General features: G+C 43.9%; 1 long non-coding RNA gene and 4 other non-coding genes across 5 annotated transcripts; all 5 read right to left on the bottom strand.

Annotated features, from left to right (window-relative positions):
- Positions 1–793: 793 nt before the first annotated feature.
- Positions 794–888, bottom strand: LOC113263836 (small nucleolar RNA SNORD116). The gene has a single exon (XR_003319424.2). It is a non-coding gene; the product is annotated as a small nucleolar RNA SNORD116 (small nucleolar RNA).
- A 262-nt stretch (positions 889–1150) lies between these two features.
- Positions 1151–18120, bottom strand: LOC123001664 (uncharacterized). The gene is made up of 7 exons (XR_006410775.3): positions 16817–18120; positions 12756–12891; positions 11630–11670; positions 11292–11479; positions 7104–7237; positions 4096–4229; positions 1151–1270 (listed from the first exon to the last, which is right to left on the bottom strand). It is a non-coding gene; the product is annotated as an uncharacterized LOC123001664 (long non-coding RNA).
- On the bottom strand, positions 3769–3863 carry LOC113263831 (small nucleolar RNA SNORD116). Its single transcript, XR_003319419.1, has one exon. It is a non-coding gene; the product is annotated as a small nucleolar RNA SNORD116 (small nucleolar RNA).
- On the bottom strand, positions 6760–6854 carry LOC113263833 (small nucleolar RNA SNORD116). Its single transcript, XR_003319421.1, has one exon. It is a non-coding gene; the product is annotated as a small nucleolar RNA SNORD116 (small nucleolar RNA).
- Positions 12133–12199, bottom strand: LOC113263851 (small nucleolar RNA SNORD109A). The gene has a single exon (XR_003319437.1). It is a non-coding gene; the product is annotated as a small nucleolar RNA SNORD109A (small nucleolar RNA).
- Positions 18121–22319: the final 4199 nt, after the last annotated feature.

Consider the following 22319-nt stretch of genomic DNA (forward strand, 5'->3'; position numbering starts at 1 on the left):
TGGTTGGCTGCCTCGACCTTGAAAGGGCGGGCGGGACTCCCACAACTCAAGGTGCCATGACAGGCTGTGTCGGAAGACACCCACAGCCTAGGGCTGCGCAGGAGCACGGGATCAACGCTCCTGCAGTCCTTCCCGGTTCCTGCAGTTCCTGTCCAGGCCAAGAGGCAGCTCAGTGGCTCCACTCCCGCCCTGGGTCCACAGCACAGGCCCTGCGTGGACACAGTGAGCAGCCACTGGGAGACTCTCAGGCCCCGTAAAGGGTAGCAGCCTGGCCTAGTGCCTCTGCCCTCTGGCCAGCCCCATGGGTCATTCCACGCACATCACCGAGCCAAAGTGCATGGGCACCTATCGTGGCTTGCCCGGCTGGGGCTCTTCTCCGGACCCATGGCAGCTACCGCCGTGAGGCTCCCACCGCACACAACACCAGGAGCTCTGCCTGAAACGCCACCCTGGCCCACATTGATCCATGCCACACGCTCCCATAACCCGTGTCAACTCTGCGCAATGGTACTCCGACGATAGGGATGCCAGCTGCCCGACACACCACCAACACCCGGCCAGTCCATGAGGCCTCCATGCCGAGAACACCCAGCTAGGATGGGGAATCACCTCCTGGACCCAGAGGACTCTGCAAGGCTATCCCATGCCGAGGCCCTTGGGGGTTGGGGGATTGTGGGGGGGGGGGTGGCGGTGGGGGATGGGGGTGGTGGCAGTGGTGGTTGCGTTGGCTGAGAGAGTGTGGCCGAGGGCAAGCTGTCCCTCGCTCCTACCTGCCCTTGGGAGACAATGTGCCGGACCTCAGTTTCGATGAGAACGACGGTAGGGAGTTCTCACTCATTTTGTTCAGCTTTTCCAAGGAATGCAGAATGAGGGAGTCATCATCGATCCGAGCACATTCTGGGCCGCCTGGCAAACTGAATGAGGCAGGCTGCACACCTAGAGGGGTAAGCCGATAGCCTCAGAGCCCTCCAGCAGCCTGGACCAACCAGAGCTACGCCGCTGAGCAAGAGGAATGGTGAATCCTCTCTTGGAGCCAGAGCCCGCACCAGTAGGCAACGGCGGACTGGCAGTCTCTCAGGCGGGCGCAGGAAATCCTACAGCCAATGACTCCACCTGAGACAATGGAAGGCTTACCGTCTTCATGATTCGACATCCGCAGTGTGCCCACCCGGGACCACACTTCTTCCAGGGACTAGCCAACCTCCGTGCATCCAAGGACAGGAAAGCCTAGTCCTGTGGGCCGAGGGCGAGCCTGGCGTGAACACCGCACCTGAGAAGTATGACAATACGCACGCACCTGTGAGAAATGGACCGCGGTGCTCACCTTCCAGGAATGCTCGGAACGGATCCAGGGGTGAGCCTTGCACCTGCCTCTCCTGTCCCTCAGTCCCACAGGGCTGGCTGCAGCCGGGCGTGATGCCATGGGCACAGAATAGCACGGTCACGGGTGTGAGTGCCTGAGAGAGTTTGAGTGTGGGTGTGTATCTCTGTGTGTGTGAGTGTGTGGGGGTGTGTGTCTGTACGTGCACACCTGTGTGTGAGCCTGCGGAACGGGTGTCTGTGTTATTGTGCGGGCGGTGTCTTGTGACTGTGTGTAGTCCCTGTGTGCCATGTGGTTGAGTGCATGCGGGGGGGTGCGGCCAGGTCTGGGTGATTCTGATGGGGAGTAGGCATGTGGGGGGGCACTGCTCATGTGTGGAGGCCTCAGCTCGCAACAGAGTCTGCTCGGTACATGGATCCCTGGCCTCACGTCCTGCCTCGCAGCATCACAAGATCGGTGCCATTGAAACACGGAGCACCATGTTTGACCCCAAAGGGCAGCTGAAAATGGCCAGAGATTCCATGTCTTAAGGTCAGCCTGGTGAAGCAGGCTCTCTACGTACACCCTCTGAGGCACCGGAGGACTGACATCAATGCGGACTGTCACCCCGCTAGCTGTCCCAGCGCTACTACACTGCACAGAACCTCAGCCCCCACCGGGAAAACCCAGGGGCCCATGGGAAGGCTGCCACCCATAGGATACAGGGTCCAGGGCCGAAACCGACCCAAGCCGTACCGAGGTTGGGGCCCGCGGACTCCAGTGCAGGTGCAGCGTCCCGCAAACCTGGTTAAATGCCCTCATGGGGCAGGGGGCATAGCCCATGGCAAGCGGTGCCCTCGCCCCGCCGTGGACTGGTGCACCACCCGACTGATCCCAGGACCCATTGCCACCCAGGGTGGGGGTGTGTCCACGGCCAGCAGGCTTTGGGGGCCTGGCCTCTGAGGACACGTGCAGTCACTCGGCAGCCTGGTCCACGCCCGCGTCCCCGTGCCTGCACAGCAGGTCCCCCCGCCACCGAGATCAAACGGGACTCCCAAGTCCAGGCCAGGGATCTTCAGCCAGGACAGCCACAAGCACAGTGGACGCTGCCGTCAAAAACCTGGGGGACGCAAGGCAAGGCCCCTTTCTCGGCACACGCACAACCCCATGGCCCTCACGGAGGTCCCCGCCCAGTGCCCTACAGCCGAAAGGCGTGAGAAAATCAGGACACCTCTCCAGCCCAAGGAGAGGTGGACGTTTGCCCAGCTCCCCTCCTGACAGAACAGTGTGCCCGGCGGGCACCGGCACACTCGGGGCCTTCCCTGTCCTCCCTGGCATGCAGACTACCACCGAGAGGTCTTGATCCCGCCCCCCAGCCCAGCAGGATTGGGAGACACCTGGCCCCCAGTCAAACAGACCTGCCCAGGAAAATACCTTTCACCTCGGGAACCCTGTGTGTGAGAAGGAAAGGTCCCCATGGCCACGCTGGGCTAAGTTAGCTGACGCAGTCCCGGCAGGCCCGTGGGTCATCACAAACCATCCCTCCGGGACCCTGCAACAATGCCCCTGGAACGCCCCTCCTCGGTGATGCAGATGCCAGGGGCACACCGGTCGGGGACCGCAGTGCCGGAGAGAGGCACCCCGAAGCCATCTCAGCTCTCCAGCGGTTGGCGGCCCTGACCTAGAAAAGGCAGGGCAGGGCTCCCACAACCCACGGAGCAGTGAGGGGCCATGTCGGAACACACCAGAGCCTAGGGCAGCGCAGCTGCGAGGGATCACCCCGCCTGCGGTCCTTCCCAGTCCCTGCAGTTCCTGATCAGGCCAAGAGGCAGCTCGGTGGCTTCACTCCTGCCCTGGGTCCACAGCACAGGCCCTGCGTGGCCATAGTGAGCAGCCACTGGGAGACTTTCAGGCCCTGTCAAGGTGGGCAGCCTGGCCTAGTGCCTCTGCCCTTCTGCCAACCCCATGGGGCATTCCAAGCACGTCACCAGGCCAAAGTGCACAGGCACCTATCGTGGCTTGCCTGGCCCTGGGCTCTCCTCTGGACCCACGGCAGCTGCTCCCGCGAGGCTCCCACGGCACAGGACGCCAAGAGCACTGCCTGAAGTGCCACCCTGGCCCACGATGGTCCTTGCCAGGCGCTCCCAGGGCCTGTGCCAACGCCGTGCAATGGAACTCCTACAACGAGGATGCCAGCTGCACCACACACCACTAAAGACCGGCCAGGCCACGAGGACCTCCATGCCGAGAACACCCAGCTAGGATGGGGAAACGCCTCCCGGACCTGAGCCCTCTGTAAGGCTCTCCCATGACGAGGCCTTTGGGGGTTCGTGGGGCTTCTGTTGGTGATGGGGATGGGGTGGGGGTGGAGGTGGAGGGGGTGGCAGTGGTGGTTGCGGTGGCTGCTGGAGTGTGGCCGAGGGCAGGCTGTCCCTCACTCCTACCTGCCCTGGGGGAGACAATGTGCCGGACCTCAGTTTCGATGAGAACGACGGTAGGGAGTTCTCACTCATTTTGTTCAGCTTTTCCAAGGAATGCAGAATGAGGGAGTCATCATCGATCCGAGCACATTCTGGGCCGCCTGGCCAATTGAACGAGGCAGGCTGCACGGCTCAGAGGGGTAAGCCGATGGCTGATGGACCAACCAGAGCCACGCCGCTGAGCAAGAGAAATGGTCAATCCTCTCTTAGAGCCAGACCCCGCACACCAGTAGGCACCGGCGGACTGGCAGCATCTCAGGCGGGCGCAAAAAATCATACAGCCAAAGGCATCACTTGAGACAACGGGAGGCTTACCGTCTTCACAATCTGAAGTTTGGAGCGTGCCACCTGGGACCACACTTCTTCCGGGCCCGGCCAACCTCCACGCGTCCAAGGACAGGAAGGTCTAGTCCTGCGGGTCGACGGCAATCCTGGCGTGGCCACCGCATCTGAGAAGTCAGGATGATACACACGCACGCGTGAGAAACGGACCGTGGTGCTCAGCTCCCCAGAAGGCTCGGAACGGATCCGGGGGTGAGTCTTGCCCCTGCCTGTCCTGTCCCTCTGTCCCACAGGGCTGGTTGCAGCCGGGCATGATGCCATGGGCAGAGAACAGAACGGCCGCGGGTTTGAGTGCCTGTGTGAGTTTGAGGGTGGGTGTGTATCTCTGTGCCTGTGTGTGTGTGTGTGTGTGTGTGTGTGTGTGTCAGTACCTGACCACCTGAGTGTGAGCACACGGAATGGGTGTCTGTGTTGTTGTGGGGGGGTTGTCTTGTGACTGCGTGTAGTTCCTGTTTGCCGTTTGGTTGTGTGTGTACGGGGAGGTGGGGCCGGGTCTGGGTGATTCTGATGGGGGGATAGGCACGCGGGAGGGGATGCTCACATGTGGAGGCCTCAGCTAACGACAGAGCCTGCCTGGTACGTGGATTCCTGGTTTTAGGTCCTGCCTCGCAGCGGCACGAAATCGGTGCCACTGAAACCCTGAGCGCCACATTTGACCCCTAGGGGTGGGTGAAAATGACCGGAGACTCCCTGTCACAAGATCAACTTGGCGAAGCACAGCACGCCCTCTACGTACAACCGCTAACGCACCAGAGGAGTGACGTCGACACAGACTATCACCCTGCTAGCTGTCCCAGTGCTACTACACTGCACAGAACCTCAGCCACGACCGGGAAAACCCAGGGGCCCATGGAAAGGCTGCCACCCCTGGGACACCAGTTGCAGGATCAAAACCGACCCATGCCGTACCAAAGTGAAGGGCCTGCGGACTCTAGGCCAGGTGTCACGTCCCGCGTACCCAGAAAAAACGCCCTCGTGGGGCAGGCATCACAGCCCTTGGCAAGCCATGCCCTCGCCCCGCCGCGGGCTGGCGCACCACCCGACTTAACCCAGGGCCCATTGCCACCCAGGGCACGGGCGTGTCCACGGCCAGCAGGCGTCAGAGGTCCAGCCTCCGAGGAAACGTGCAATCACTCGGCGGCCCAGTCCACGCCCGCGTCCCCGTACCTGCCCGGCATGTCCCCCTGCCACTGAGGTCAAACGAGACTTGCACGTCAGGATCAGTGATCTTCAGCCAGGACAGCCACAGGCGCTGTGGATGGTGCAGTCATCCATCACGGGGGACACAAGGCAGGGCCCCTATCTCAGCATAGGCACAGCACCATGGACCTCGCGGAGGTCCACACCCACTGCCCCGCAGCCCACAGGGGCGAGGAAAGCAGGACACCTCTCCTGCCCAAGGAGAGGTGGACGTTTGCCCAGCTTCCCCTCCTGACACAGCACTGCGTCCGGCTGGCATCGGCACACTCGGGGCCTTCCCTGCCCTCCCTGGCGCGCAGACTACCACTGAGAGGTTTCGATCCCGCCCCCCCCCCCCCCCCAGCACGACTAGGAGACACCTGGCCCCCAGTCAAACAGACCCACCCAGGAAAACACCTTTCACCTCGGGAGCCCTGGGCCCAAGGAGGCAATGTCCCCAATGCCACGCAGCTAAGTTAGCTGACGCAAGCCCGGAGGGCCCGTGGGTCATCGCAAACCATCCCTCCAGGGCCCTGCAATGATGCCCCTGGAGCACCCCTCCTCGGGGATGCAGATGTCAGGGGCACACTGGTCGGGGACCGCAGCACCAGACCAAGGCACCCCGAACCCGTCCCGGCTGTCCAGTGCTTGGCCACCCTGACCTTGAAAGGGCAGGCGTGGCTCCCCCAAACCACAGAGCCATGAGGGGCTATGTCGGAATACACCAGGGCCTAGGGCGGCGCAGGTGCGTGGGATCAACCCACCTGCGGTCCTTCCCGGTCCCTGCAGTTCCTGTCCAGGCCAAGAGGCAGCTCGGTGGCTCCACTCCTTCCCTGGGTCCACAGCACAGGCCCTGCGTGGCCACAGTGGGCAGCCACTGGGAGACTTTCAGGCCCTGTCAAGGTGGGCAGCCTGGCCTAATGCCTCTGCCCTTCTGCCAACCCCATGAGGCATTCCATGCACGTCACCGGGCCAAAGTGCACAGGCACCTATCGTGGCTTGCCCAGCCCGGGGCTCTCCTCTGGACCCACGGCAGCTGCTGCCACGAGGCTCCCACCGCACACGACGCCAGGAGCGCTGCCTTAAGTGCCACCCTGGCCCACGATGGTCCTTGCCAGGCGCTCCCAGGGCCTGTGCCAACGCCGTGCGATGGGACTCCTACAACGAGGATGCCAGCTGCTCCACACGCCACTAAAGCCCAGCCAGGCCATGAGGACCTCCATGCCGAGAACACCCAGCAAGGATGGGGAAACGCCTCCCGGACCTGAGCGCTCTGCAAGGCTCTCCCATGCCGAGGTCTTTGGAGGTTGGTGGGGTTTCTGGTGGTGGTGTAGTGGGGGTAGGGTGGTGGTGGTGGTGGGGAGGTGGTGGTGGTGGTGGTGGTTGCGGTGGCTGAGAGAGTGTGGCCGAGGAGAAGCTGTCCCTCACTCCTACCTGCCCTGGGGGAGACAATGTGCCGGACCTCAGTTTCGATGAGAACGACGGTAGGGAGTTCTCACTCATTTTGTTCAGCTTTTCCAAGGAATGCAGAATGAGGGAGTCATCATCGATCCGAGCACATTCTGGGCCGCCTGGCCAATTGAATGAGGCAGGCTGCGAGGCTCAGAGGGGTAAGCCGATGGCCTCAGAGCCCTCCAGCAGCCTGGACCGACCAGAGCCATGACACTGAGCAAGAGGAACGGTCAATCCTCTCTTGGAGATAGACCCCACGCACCAGTAGGCACTGGCGGACTGGCACCGTTTCAGGCGGGCGCAGGAAATCCTACAGCCAATGGGTACACCTGAGATAATGGAAGGCTTACCGTCTTCGCGATCTGATGTCCACAGCGTGCCCACCCTGGACCACACTTCTTCCGGGCCCAGCCAACGTCCGCGCGTCGAGGGATGGAAAGCCTAGTCCTGCAGGCCGACAACGAGCCTGGTGTGGCCACCACACCTGAGAAGTGTGTACAATACAAACGCATGCGTGAGAAATGGACCACGGTGCTAAGCTCCCCAGAAGGCTAGGAACGGATCCGGGGGTGAGCCTTGCACCTCCCTGTCCTGTCCCTCTGTCCCTCATGCTGGCTGCAGCCAGGGGTGATGCCACGGGAACAGAACAGCACGGCCGCGGGTTTGAGTGCCTGAGAGAGTTTGAGTGTGGTTGTCTATCTGTGTGCGAGTGTGTGGGTGTGTGTGTACACACACGCCCTTGTATGAGCCCACGTAAGGCATGTCTGTGTTGTTGGGGAGGGGGTGTCTTGTGACTGCGTAGAGTCCCTGTGTGCCGTGTGGTCGAGTGCCTGCGGGGGGGTGGGGTCGGGTCTGTGTGATTCTGATGTTCGGATAGGCACTCGGGGTTTGTCCTCACGTGTGGAGGCCTCAGCTCCCTACAGAACCTGCCCGGTACGTGGATCCCTGGCCTCACGTCCTGCCCCACATCAGCACGAGATCGGTGCCACTAAAACCCCGAGCGCCACGTTTGTCCCCTAGAGTGGCTGAAAATGTCCAGAGACTCCCTGTCTCAAGGTCACCCTAGCAAAGCACAACACGCCCTCTCTACGTACTCCCCCTGAGGCACCAGAGGAGCGACGTCGGTGTGGACTGTCACCCCACTAGCTGTCGCAGAGCTACTACACTGCACAGAACCTCAGCCACCAACGGGAAAACCCAGGGACCCATGGGAAGGCTGCCACCCCTGGGACTCCGGGTGCAGGGCTGAAACCGACCCAAGCCGTACCGAGATGAGGGGCCCGCGGACTCCACTCCCGACTGCTTTCCTGCTCACTCCACCACTAGCCCTTCATATTGCAGCCAACACGCCCTTTTGCAATATGTTCCCTTGTCTGTTGGTTGGGCAGCTTTACACCCTTCTGAACCCAAGGACAATACAATTTTCTATATGATAACTCTTGAAAATTTTACTCTCAGTTAATTACTAGAATAAAATATTTTGAATATTATTATTCATATTAACTCCTCACATTATTATAATGTAGGAATGGAATATTAATAAGCTAATGAAAAATATTTAAATGTGTTCACATATGGATACATAGACATATACTTCCTAATATGATGATTTCCTGCATCCCTATGTTAAAGACATAACTTTTTTTTTTTAGGTTAATTATAAATCCCGCATGGTGCTTGAATTCACCTCCACTGTTCAAGATTTGCAAGCTCTACTGGTTGAGGTAGCCAGGAGCCGGAAACAGAGAACAGTCTTGTGTTTCCTAAGAGTTCAACCATCAGTTCCCACATAACACACTGTCTACTGGACAACATTCCTCGGAAATATATTAACCAATATTTAGACCACATTTTTTTTCTGATATTTTAAACTTTCTGTGTGAGTATAACAAATAGATGCAGAAACAAACATTCCCAGCATTACTGAAGCACCCATGGTATCTTTCTCCATGACTACCTTGAACAGATATTATCTTCTTTGTATTATGTGTTAATTCCTTCACTAACACACTATATTGTCTACTACAGTTTTATAGTAAGCCTTAGAATTACATAATGTGAGTTCACTGACTTTACATTTTCTTAATCACTTTTGCTATTTTAGTTCTTTTACTTTGATATGAATTTTTGAATTACCTTGTTGGTATCTACAAAGTAGCTTGCAATTATTTTTACTTAGATCGTAGTAAATCTACACATGAAATTGTGGTAACATAACAATATTGAGACTTCTGATCCATGAACAGAGTATATCTCTACATTTACTTAGGTCTTCTTTGATAATTTTCATCAGCATTTTGCAGGTTTTGTCATTGAGATACTGCACATATTTTACTGCATTTTATTACAAAAGTAGCTCATTTTTTGTGCTATTATAAATGGGATTTATTTCAAATTCCAATTGTTCATTGCTAGTATATATTAATATATACTTTTATATATTGATCTTGTACCCTGCAAACTTGCTAAACTCAGTTTTTAGCCCTGGGAGTGTTATTGTAGATTCTTTGGTCTTTTCTAACATAGGTAATTGAGTTCCTACAAAAAAGCTTTGTTTCTTACTTTCTGATTTTTATGCCTTTTACTTACTTTTCTTGGTTTATGACTGCACAGAACAATATAAATAGCAGTGATGGGAGAGGACATTGATGTTCTTTTCCCAATCTTAGGAAGAAAGTACTTCTTTTTAAAACACACTGGGTCATACATTTTTAATTTTTAAAAAAATATTTATTTTAGAGAGAGACAATGGGGGGGAGGAACAAAGGGAGAAGAAAAAAGAGCAAATCTAAAGAAGGCTCTGTGCTGAGCAGAGCCTGATGTTGGACTCAATCCCACGACCATGAGATCATAACCTGAGCTGAAACCAAGAGTCAGATACTCAACCAACTGAGCCACCCAAGTGCCCCTAGTTGTACATTTTTAATACCTGTCCTTTACAGCATAAATATTATATGTGATATACTTTTATACCTTGAAACAACAACCATGCACTAAAAATATACTTATATATTAAAATAAGTATTATATAATACACAGATGGGAAAATATACAAGTGATTATTTGTAAGATCATATTTATTATACCAAAATATATACTAGTGTTCCTGTCATTTATATTCATCCTCAAATATCTCTCTCTCTCTCTCTCTCTCTCTCTCTCTCTCTATATATATATATATATATATATATTTTTTTTTTTTTTTAATAATGAAAGTTGTGGAGTCTATTTCAATATCTGGTGGGGCTCTTTTACTTTCTGATGTTACAATTATTAGTGTTCAAGGCTATTTTATTCATTATTATTGAGCTAATTTGAATGACCTTGATAGATTCTGGAGAAATAAATACACACATTAAAATACGTACATACATACTTACATACATACATAAGTACAAAGAGAACACAAAAACAATTACTCATTGAAAGAATGTGTGACAAGAACCTTGTCAAGAAAAAAACATTTACCTCTTCCTAAACTATTAGACACCAGGCCCAAGGTAACATAAAACCTTCTATATGATTATGACAAGGAAGATACAGGCTATTTTTCTTATTGATGGATGTTTCAAATTTTAAAAAAATGATTAATAAATTAATATATGTAATTTCATTATCTATTCACTTAACCAAAACTAATAGTGTTTATGAGACAAACACTATATGGAAAATTGAACTTTTTTGTGTTTTAGAAAATCACTTTTGAGTTTGATTCTTTATCATTTATTTATTTATTTTTTGCATATGAAGTTTTATTCTTAAATTTTATAATTGTACTTTATTAACATCTCAATTTTTTAAATCTTTTTTTAATAATAATTTTTTATTATATGTTAGTCACCATACAGCACATCCTTATTTTTTGATGTAGTGTTCCATGATTCATTATTTGCGTATAACACCCAGTGCTCCATGCAACATGTGTCCTCCTTAATAAATGAAGGCCTTAAGGGACGTCTGGGTGTCTTAGTGAATTAAGCAACCAACTCTTGGTTTTGTCTCAAGTCATAATCTTAGGTCCTGAGATCCAACATTGTGTCAGGCTCTGTGTCCAGCTTAGAGTCTATCTGCAATTCTCTCTCTCCCTCTGCACCTACCCACTCTTGCATGCCTGCTCTCTCTCTCTTTAAATAAATAAATAAATAAATAAATAAATAAATAAATAAAATATTTGAAAACAAAATGAAGGCCTTAGAAAGATGTCATAAAATTTAGCATATACTTTTCCACACCAAAAAATGAAAAGATAAATCTAATTAATATAAAATTTCAATGATGCAAAAAGTAGCAATAATGATCCATAAGGATCTTACAGATCTGACTAAAATCATCTGACTATCATAATCATGGAGTCAACATTATGAAACCATCATAATTTTAAGGAAACTCCCAAGCATAGCTTAATTTCATAAAAGAATATTTCACTGCAATAAAATTAAAACAAATCAACAATTTTCCAAAGCTCTACATCTGTCAATCCATACAGAACTCAGATAAAATAAAATTTAAAATGTGGAATGGAGGGTGAAGATACTCACCAAAGAAAATGACACATAATGGGGGTGCATGGGTTGCTCAGTCGGTTAAAGTCTACCTTCGGCTCAGATCATGATCCCAGGGTCCTGGGATGGAGCCCCATGTCAGGTTCCCTGCTCAGTGTTGAGTCTGCTTCTCCCTCTCCCTCTGCCTGCCACTCCCCCTGCTTGTGTGCTCTCTCTCTCTGTCTCTGTCAAATAAATAAATAAAATCTTAAAAAAAAAAAAGAAAATGACAAATAATGAAGGTATTATCCAGTAAGTCATTGAAAAGATGAGCACAGAGACCTCAGGATGTGGCACAGAACACATGACATATGAATTTTTGTGTAGTTACTCACTGCTCTTCTCTGAAGTGGAGGACTTCATTCCATCCCATCTACTTCAGGAAAACATGACAGAAAGAAAAACAAACATATAATCTCTGAAAACTCTTTACACTGAAAAATAACAAATACTAAAATTGATTCTATTGTCAATATTTAATATAGGTATGCAGTGTTTCCTCCTTTTAGCCAACACAAATGAAATTTTTAGTACTCATCACAGTTGCTTGAGTTCTTAATCCAATTTTTCTTTTGTTTCCTCATTTATTACTCAAGAACATGTTTCCTATATACAAATGTCTACTGACAACTCTACGTTCAAAGTGAGCAAAATGAAGCAAGTCTGGGGCCATATGGCATATCTGAAGTTGCACACTGCCTCATGAGATAGGAGGCTAATTCTTTGCTCCAAAAGAAATAAAAGGTATGTTCACAGCAGTATTGTTTTGTCCCTTAAGGTCATCAAATACAGCCAGGCTTTGAGAGTCTTATTTGTCCTATTAGAGGGCCACTCATCTGGACCTCAGATTGACATCTGGAATGAGTCCCTCAGCATCCTCAGACAATTGTGCTCATCATTGATCCAGACAAACATCCTCCCAAACAAATAAGCATTTCCATAGCCAGGCTTATTTTCTTCAGGCTTATCTACTGCATTATAAATAAATAATAGTAAATGCAGAAGAGATATTTTATTTAGTATTCAAATAATGGAACTCTTAATGTACATAGAACATTGGTGTATAACCTTGGATTTTTCTAATAAAATTACATAAAATCAATTGTTTTTTTTTAAATAGTCAACTAAAATTTAAAGGAGAAATGGGGAAGTATTTGTAAATGTGGTAGCAAATAAGGTATGATTACAGTAGAAATATGAGTAGAAACATCTATATTCTGGACTTGGCAATATTAAGAAGATAAATCAATATTTTGGCACATTTAATTTTCTTTACAAGATTATTTGTATATGCTATATAATGGTATAAAAAGGAAATATATCAATGATTCCCAGAAATTGATCAGGTTACTTCCAGAAGAATTTTTTTTAATTAATGAAGGAAAGAAATAATAATGAATATTCATTTAACAAAGTAGGTACACTTATGGGGAACACAAAATTATTATCAAAATATTCTACCTTGGGCTTCTGAAATAATGAGTGCAGAGAACGTAATGTTCTGACACCACTGGCCACAACACACACAGAATTTCAAAAGCATCAGAATAGCTGCTTATCTCTCTTCCCTAAATTATGTTACTTGTTCCAGTCTGTCCTGCAGCAAAACATCACAAATAATATAAGTTAGATCCAAAAATACATGAAATTCATTTAAAAGTAAAGCTCAATCATTTGTTCTATAATGATTGTCATAGAGGAATCCCCACACTTCTAGTCTGTGCTACACATATCATAGATGCTTGGTTCTTAGCCATCTTTGCCAGTTCATCTCTTCACTTATTTCCTCTCTGAATTACTCACTCTGCAAATAGTCAGTAATCCTCTCTACTATGCTATGTAAATTGATGGCACAGCGATTTTCTTTTTGAATGAGAAATTCTAAAGTTGTATCCTATCAAATAAAGACTTTATGAAAATGTTCTTTGATGGGTAAAATGAAGGGCACACGACAAGGGTGTGGTAAGACTTATATTCTGGAAATAAGAGATAAGAACTTCGAAAATCTATTACAAACAACATATAAAAACTGATGAAAAATGGTAAGAATTAAAAAAGACATGAAAATTACATAAGAAAATGAAAATTATAAAAAGAACATCAGAAGAACAAGACATAAGAAGACTAAGTTAAAATAAGCATGGCTGATCTTTATTCAAAACAGAATGCAATTAGTAATCCTACGAGTTCATGGATTGGCTAACATAGCTCTTTGAAGGATAAATGCTTGCAAGTAAACTAGGGAACTCAAAGTGCTAGGTACAAGGAGCTGGACTTAAGAGGTTATGTAATGTTTGATTCCATTTAAATGACATTTTGTTAAAGGTAAAACTATAAAAACAGTGGTCACAAAAGATTATGGAGTAGAATGAGGGGTTGACTACGAAGGAGTAAAATAAAGAAGATTTTTAGCAGTAATGGAACTCCTCCATATCATAATTGTGGTGTTAGATATAATATTCTATACACTTGTCAAAATCCATATAACTGCACATGACAAAGAGTGAATTTTACTGTAGGTAAAATAAAAAACAAATTAAATAAAAGGTACAACAAATGTTGGTGAGGTTGTGGAGAAAGGGGTACCCTCTTACCCTGTCGCTGGGAATGAAAGCTGGTACAGCCATTTTGGATAAAAGTATGGAAAAAGTTAAAAATAGAGCTACCCTATGACCCAGCAATTGCACTACAAGGATATTTACCCCAAAGATACAGATGTAGTGAAAAAAAAGGGGCACAGGCACCCCAATGTTCATAGCAGCAACGTCCACAATAGCCAAACTGTGGAAGGAGCTGAGATGCTCTTCAACAGATGAATGGATAAAGATGTGGTCCATATATACAGTGGAATGTTATTCAGCCATCAGAAAGGATGAATACTGACCATTTTCATCTGCATGGATGGAACTGGAGGGGATTATGCTAAGTGAAATAAGCAGAGAAAGACAATTATCATACGGTTTCATTTATATGTGGAACATGAGGAATAGCACAGAGGACATCAGGAGAAGGAAGGGAAAAATGAAGGGGGGGAATCAGAGAGGGAGACAAACCATGAGAGACTATGGACTCCAAGAAACAAACCGAGGATTTCAGAGGGGAGGGGGTGGAGGGATGGGTTAGCCTGGTGATGGGTATTAAGGAGGGCAGGTATTGCAATGAGCACTGGGTGATATACGCAAACAATGAAGCATGGAACACTACATCAAAAACTAATGAAGTACTGTATGGTAACTAACATAACATAACAAAAAATAAAAGGTATAAATATGAAATTGAAAACAGGCTGGGACAGACACATATTCATTGCACACTCTCATGTATTAAGCCCATATATTTGTTAGCAGGGACACATGCAAAGAACACCATTTAACCAAGGAACAAGATATCCATAGATTAAATATTTAATACATGCAAGACTGGTAGAATTCAAAACCATGAAAACTGTGGGCTGACACTAAAATGAGTAAGTAGAAGTCCACCCTCATTTGCTTAGAATAGAAACAGCGTACTGTTCACCAACAGTGGTTTTGTCTCTCATTTTCTTCAGATTTTTTACAAGGTATGAATATATAATCCAAGCACATTCACTCAATAAGACACTTTTCCCTTGCTGTTTATGAAAAAGGATAGGCCTAGGGGCGCCTGGGTAGCGCAGTCGTTAAAGCGTCTGCCTTCGGCTCAGGGCGTGATCCCGGCGTACCGGGATCGAGTCCCACATCGGGCTCCTCCGCTATGAGCCTGCTTCTTCCTCTCCCACTCCCCCTGCTTGTGTTCCCTCTCTCGCTGGCTGTCTCTCTGTTAAATAAATAAATAAAATCTTTAAAAAAAAAAAAAAAAGAAAAAAAGAAAAAGGATAGGCCTTGAAGTCATCCATGCACTCACACAACCATTCATAATGCTAAGACATACTGAGCCACTTGATTTACACATAGAAACTGGAGATGACAATAAATGATGGAGGCTGCATCAGCTATGAAGCCCACAAGTAAAAGTTTTTCATTGTAGTTCTACATGAACATTAGTAAGAAAACCAGTATAATTTCTGTGGCAAAATTCTACTGATCTGAACAATCTCTCCTATCCTTGAGTATTATGCAGCTCATTTATTCTAGATACCCTTTCTGCATCTGAATGTTACAAGGCAAGGAAATGCTTTATATTCAAACCAACATTGATTCTATAATATCTAAAACTGAAAATACAATAACAACAATGTATAATGATAAAAAATACACACACCCACCAAATCAACAAGTGTGCGGAAGTAAGACTTCGATGGTCTATATCAAACTTACTCAATTTACTTAATTATGTCTACGATAAGAGTTTCCACCACTATTTAACAGAATATTCACTCTGCACAGACTTTTCCTTTAAATGCAACAAATATGATCTTAGAAATCCTGGTCATACAGTTCCCCAAAAACTTATTCATAACAGACAAAAAGTGGTAACAAAACAAATATCCACTGTGATAAATGGATAAACAAATTGTGATACAGCCACACAGTGGAATATTACTCATCCGTAAAAAGGGAATGGGGTTCTGATACATGCCACCACACGGCTGAACTGTTAGAACACTGTGCGAAGTGATTAAGGGTAAAAGTACTTGTCTGCACCTGTATTTGACCCATTTACATTACAACGAGCTATGATTTTCTGTTTTTCCATACATCATTTTAATTTCTTCAAAACAAGAATCTTCTACTACATAGCCACAGTATTATTATTATTAAAGCTATGCAATTATCACCTGCTTTATATAATATACTATAGTATTTTTTTTGGACATTCTTCATTTTTTCCTTTAATATCTTCTATAAAAAAATCCTGAATCAATATTATACTCAGTTTTCATATCTATATAGTCTGATATAATCTAGAACATTTCCTGAGGAATATTAATATGTTTGAAGACTAAATGACAGTTCGTGGGAGATTTGTTTTGTAGAATGTCACTCAACTTGGGTCTAATATTTTCTCATGAATTGATTCAGGCTTATTCACTTTTGTCTGAGGTACTACAGAAATAAGGCTAGGTTCTTCTCAGTGCTTCCTATCAGTGATGCCAGATGATTCCATCACTGCTAGTATTATCTTTTATCTCATACTTAATTCAGGTGGTATCTGCCAGGTTCTCCACTATTATTTTCTCTTTGCAACTGATAAGTATAACACAGAGGAGATAATCACAATCTATAAAAGTATCCTGTTTCTCCTCAAATTTTCTCCAAGAAGTTTTAGCCTTCTTTGATGTCTCCTGGTTGAAACAATTATTATGATCATTCCCAAAAGTCTATATTTTATATTATATAATTTCTACCTCATTTACAGCTGTCATATGGCACTTTACTTTCTACCCTATTTATCCATTCACTCACTCATTCATTCACATATTAGTTTAGTAACATTATAAACATCTCATCATTATCAATCAGGTTTTTTTTCATTCCTAAAGAGATTTACCATGTCCAGACATGCCTGAATTTTATCAGCCAAAACCAGAGGTGGCTTACTGCTGTGCGTCAAGGGGTTCTCTTTGATGAATGCAGCCTTATCCATCCGTGAAAGCTTTCTCCTTCTGTACTTCCACTCCTCCTTCAGTCTCCACGATGTTCCAGAGCCCCAACTGGGAGTATTGCATATAGTCCACTTCCCCTCAAAATGCCAGAAGATAAAAAGGCAAAGTTAGAATAGCTTTGCACATTCCTTACATTATAAGCCAGTCAAATTTCTAAACATAATCTAGCCACTGTTGTGGCATAGTCAGGCAGATTTGTCACAATTCTCTTTGTTTATCATTTTGGCCAATATTCTAGCTACTAATTCTGAGTTGATAATTAATTATACTTGCAAGACACAAAGTCTTATCTTTAGAAAAGGGCTAGAATGAATACAGATAACTGGGGAAAAGTAAACCGATTGTGAAACACACATTCAAAGGAGGTAGACAGTTTAGAATCCAGACTATATGGTCATTAATCACAGAAAGAAAGAAAATATTCCAATGGGAGATGATGACATTTAAATTTCTATCAGTTGGGAATTGCTTCTTCACTCAGACTCTGGCCCTTTCCCTACTATCTATAGTATTTATTCCTGGGTATTGCCTATCATCATGTCCTGTCTATTCCAAAGTTCATTTCTTCCATTTAGTGATACTCTTCCTATTAGCCATTTGTTTGGGATTTGATCTGTGCTCCCATGGCATCCCAGAGCTCTATCTATGAGATGGTTTCTGCTAAGGAAGACAGTGTCCCATCTCCTAAGCACTGGTAACCCGTATTTCCAGACATCATTCTTCGTAGCTTTATACCATGGAATTTTCCACAAACCAATGTCCTGACATTATTTTGCTCCTATTCCTGCAATATCTTAACAGTTTTACTTTTTAGCCTGAGGAATTGCACTTGCAATTTCTTATGGCTCTGACCTTAAAAACACAGGGAGAATGAATATGACCTCAGAAATGGGCATTCTTCCACAAAACATGGTTTTGCTCAATAGATTTAGGAGAATACAAGTTTTTTTTTTTTTTTTTTAGTAGGTTCCATGTCCAACATGGGGCTAGAACTCACCAGATCAAGAGTCTCATGCTCCACTGACTGAGCCAGTCAGGTGTCCCAAAGTATAAGTATTTTAATTAATATCGTCCAATGGCTGTTACACCATAGGGTTTTGTTTTTATTTTTAAGTTGCAAACAGTAGTATGAATTGCACAAACAGCCTAAAACTCAGTTTCTGTTTTCTCATTTTTTAAAAAGAAATATACTGCTTTGTATTATTATTAACATTAACTGAGACAATTCATTAAATAGTGTTTATCTTGGCATTTGATAGACTGACTTATACTAACAACTCAATAACTGCTTTATGTAATTAAAATATGTGTATTTGAAACCACACACACACTTACACACACAACACACAAATGAAACAGCAAAATAATGACCAGAACTCATTATAAAAATTTTTTAATATTCTTCCTATACAATTGGTTTATTGACCATATCTGCACAAGCACATATTTATATCATTTTACATGAATGAAATACAATGTTATTGCCTCAAACATACTTGGTACTCAATAAGTGGTAGATAAATAAACTTCTGAAATGCTTGGATTCGCATATCAATTAATTTAAACATACATTACCATAGATAACTGAATATAATCCAACTGGATAAATGTACCAACATTAATTTACTTAGAATTATGATTTTAGGTAAACAGGTTACTTACAATTTTACAAGTACAACTAAGGCTATAATGATTACCCTTGAGTTTACATACACCTTTGAACACTTCCTATTACATACTTGGGTACATTTCTGAAAATGAAATTGTTAGTCAAATGTGCTAATTTCCATCTAATATACTTTCCAATGTCTTCTGGAAAGACTATAACATACCAGAGGTTCCAAATTCTCCATTGCTTGGTTAACAAATGTACCTATTAATCTGATAGGTGAAAAAAGACAATTGTTGATTTACTGCATTATGTGTGTGTCTATGTGTGTTCACACACATTTAATTTTATTATATATTTATAATAATAATTATTTCATATATATTTAATTACAAAGATTGGTAGAGTTGAGCATATTATTATATGCTCTTGGCCATTCACAATGCTTTTCTCTTATGAATTGTTCATTGATGTGCTTCCCAATTTTGTACTGGAAAGCTTGTCTTTTTCTAACTGATTTGAGTGAGGCTTTCATAGAATATTAACACTAAATTCGTCATATAAATTTTAAGTAAATACTCATATATTTATTTGGCTACAAAGAAATAGCCCAATCTTAAGTTATCAGGTTTTAGAGATTCTGTTTTTCTCTCCTCTAAATTCTCCATGCAGATAACATGAGAAAACAAGAGTAAACGTGGAAAACACAGTTTAACTGGATTAAATATTGTATCCATTGCCTATGTATATTGTTGACTCAAGTTTTTATAAATGAGATTAAATATTAGCCTTGGTGGGGGGCGCCTGGGTGACTCAGTTGTTAAGCGTCTGCCTTTGGCTCAGGGCGTGATCCCAGAGTTCTGGGATCAAGCCCTATATCAGGCCCCTCGCTGGGAGCCTGCTTCTTCCTCTCCCACTCCCCTTGCTTGTGTTCCCTCTCTTGCTGACTGTCTCTCTCTCTGTCAAATAAATAAATAAAATCTTAAAAATAAATAAATAAATATTAGCCTTGGAATATAGGAATCCTATTTTGAGATGTTGAAACAATTACACCTGCTCAGATAAAATCAAAAGAGACTGAAGTCATTGCATAAAGAGACTGGATACCATGAAGGAAGCTTAGAGACAACATTTCAACTCAATCTATGCTAAAGGAGAAAAGAAAGGAGGCAGGATTTTGGTCACTAATTCCTTGGTGCCCTTACAGTGGGAATGTGGGAGAAATACATTCAATTTTGAAATTTAATTTATTGGTTATAACTGGAAAGGGGTTCATATCATTCTAATTCCTTATACAGTGCTGGTTTCACATTGTTCAGGTTATGATGGTATGTAACAGTGATTTATATAGCTCTCTTGTGAAGAAAATATAGCAAAGGAGCTAAAATAATTTTAATGAAAATAAAATGGATATATAATTCTCAGATATTTTTACTATGTGTCTGAGTTAATCTGATCATTTTTCAGGTTCTTGTTTAACCAATGCCCTAGTTCAGGGATTGGTAAACCAAGCCCACAGTCTGCTGTTGGAATACAGCAACACTTCCTCATTACACATGGTGTTTGGCTGCTTTCATACCATAATAAGAAAGTGGAGTAATTCCAACAGCCTAAAAAATTAACATGGTTGCTTGGTCCTTTACAGAAAATATTTGCCAATCCATGGACTACTATAATAGAGACTGAGGTGATAATTCCAAGTAATGAAAACTTGAATATTAAAATATGGAAGTATAGGAAGATTGGAAAAGTAGAGTCCTCATATTTAGCTTAAATTTTCTCATGTCAGGCTAACATACAATGGAGGCAGCTCTTTTTTGATTTTTTTGAGTTCAAGTAATAAGGCCAGAGTTCCTGCTAGGCAAGTCCCTGAATTAATGGTCCTCAGTCATGCTTTCTTTTTGCTTTTCCTTCTTATACATCCTCACCACAGAATCCACTATTAACCACTGTCCTCACACATGGGAAGTAACTCCGTTGGTTCTCCATTTCTATGCTCTTCTGCCTCTTATATATAATGGCAGGATGGACATACAGATAGACAAACAGGTAAAATGGATGACAGACAGATTACTGATAGGTAAAGGTATACAGACAGAATATGGAAAATAAATTGGCAGGTAGAGAGATAGATGAAAGTAGAATTTGGCTGAATTTGAGAATCATTAACATAAGACCTAACAACATTAATCAGAGTGTTTCTCAAAACTGAGCATTTGTTTCCACAAAACCACATTTTATCTTACATGTCCACTGGAATGCTAGTTCTAAGTTTCTCATGAGATCATAGAAGAATAATAGTAGAGAGATAGATGAAAGTAGAATTTGGCTGAATTTGAGAATCATTAACATAAGACCTAACAACATTAATCAGAGTGTTTCTCAAAACTGAGCATTTGTTTCCACAAAACCACATTTTATCTTACATGTCCACTGGAATGCTAGTTCTAAGTTTCTCATGAGATCATAGAAGAATAATAGTATGTTTTGTGATGGCGTGCATGGCAAAAAATACAACAGCTTTCTTTTTCTGCATGGTTGTCATGGGAGTTGACACATGGGAGTCATGCCAAATTGAAAAAAAATGCCATTCATATAAAATTTTATCTTTCCAAAATTCAGAAGTTATAAAATGCCTATGCCCCACTTATCTTCAATAAAAAGATGGTATTTCAAGAGCTAGATCAATTCTGTGTTAACAGAATTCACATCAAATGTTTACAATACAGGAAAATTCATAAAACATTCCATATTTCTATGCTTTGACCATAATGGTACTGTTATCAATTAATTAAATGAAATTATACTTCTATCATCAATTCACCCCAATCTTTTTACCCTGCTTTTTCTCCTTAACACCTTTGCAACCATAAGTCATCCATATACTCTCTAACTTATTTGTTCACTATAAACACCATGAAAGCATAACCAGCCATTTAAAAATATGGAATGATTATTTTTATGACTTTGCATGTAAGATAAGAATATTTTTAAAAAAACCCAATTCCCTGTCAAAGGAGCTCATTTTATCAAAACCATGAAAGAGAAACAGAGAGGAAGACATAAGACAAACTGTTTAATTAAGTGCTCTTCAGAACTACCCTTTGTTAAAATATCAAATCCTGCTTTGCTAGCCAAAATTTTTGTTTCTACTATTTCCTACAACTATCCAAAGAAGGAAATGGTTATATGTAATCCAAAGAAGAAAATGGTTTTTTCATTGAAAAAAATGTATAATATTGTTTTTATTATCTTTAAAGTACCAGGGATAAAAAAGTCAAACCAGAATTCTACATTTGGTAACAACATACCTCAATAAAGAATGCTAAACTTTAAAAAATGCTAAATAAACTACTGTCAAATAAAAGAAAACTGTAATATAAAAGAAAACAGAAAAATTACCATTAGTGGTTCTGATGCCTAAGAAAATTCTTTAGGAAGATAGATAATAATAACAGAAGGAAACATGGATCTTCAGGATAGAAGAGCACTGAAACTGGTAAATATTTAAGTAAGTAGGACTTTTTTCTCTTATGTTAGGAAAATATACCTATTTAGAAGAATTATGTCATTGGCTGTAGGGTTTATGGCAAATGCAGATATATGAAAATTCTAGCATATAAGGGGACAGGAACTAGGGAAATGAACATATATGGTTGTAAGATTCTTATGTTTATGTGAAGTGATATAATAGTCTTAAAATATTAAAAACAACTAAATATGTATATTTTAATCACTAGAATGTTTGCTAAAATATGCAAGGAGTTAGAGTTAAAAAGGTAAAAGAAGATAAAATTCTGAAAAAAAATGCAATCAAAGAAGGCAGGGA

The sequence above is a fragment of the Ursus arctos genome, unplaced genomic scaffold (genome assembly GCF_023065955.2).
Source record: "Ursus arctos isolate Adak ecotype North America unplaced genomic scaffold, UrsArc2.0 scaffold_28, whole genome shotgun sequence".
Classification (NCBI taxonomy): domain Eukaryota; kingdom Metazoa; phylum Chordata; class Mammalia; order Carnivora; family Ursidae; genus Ursus; species Ursus arctos.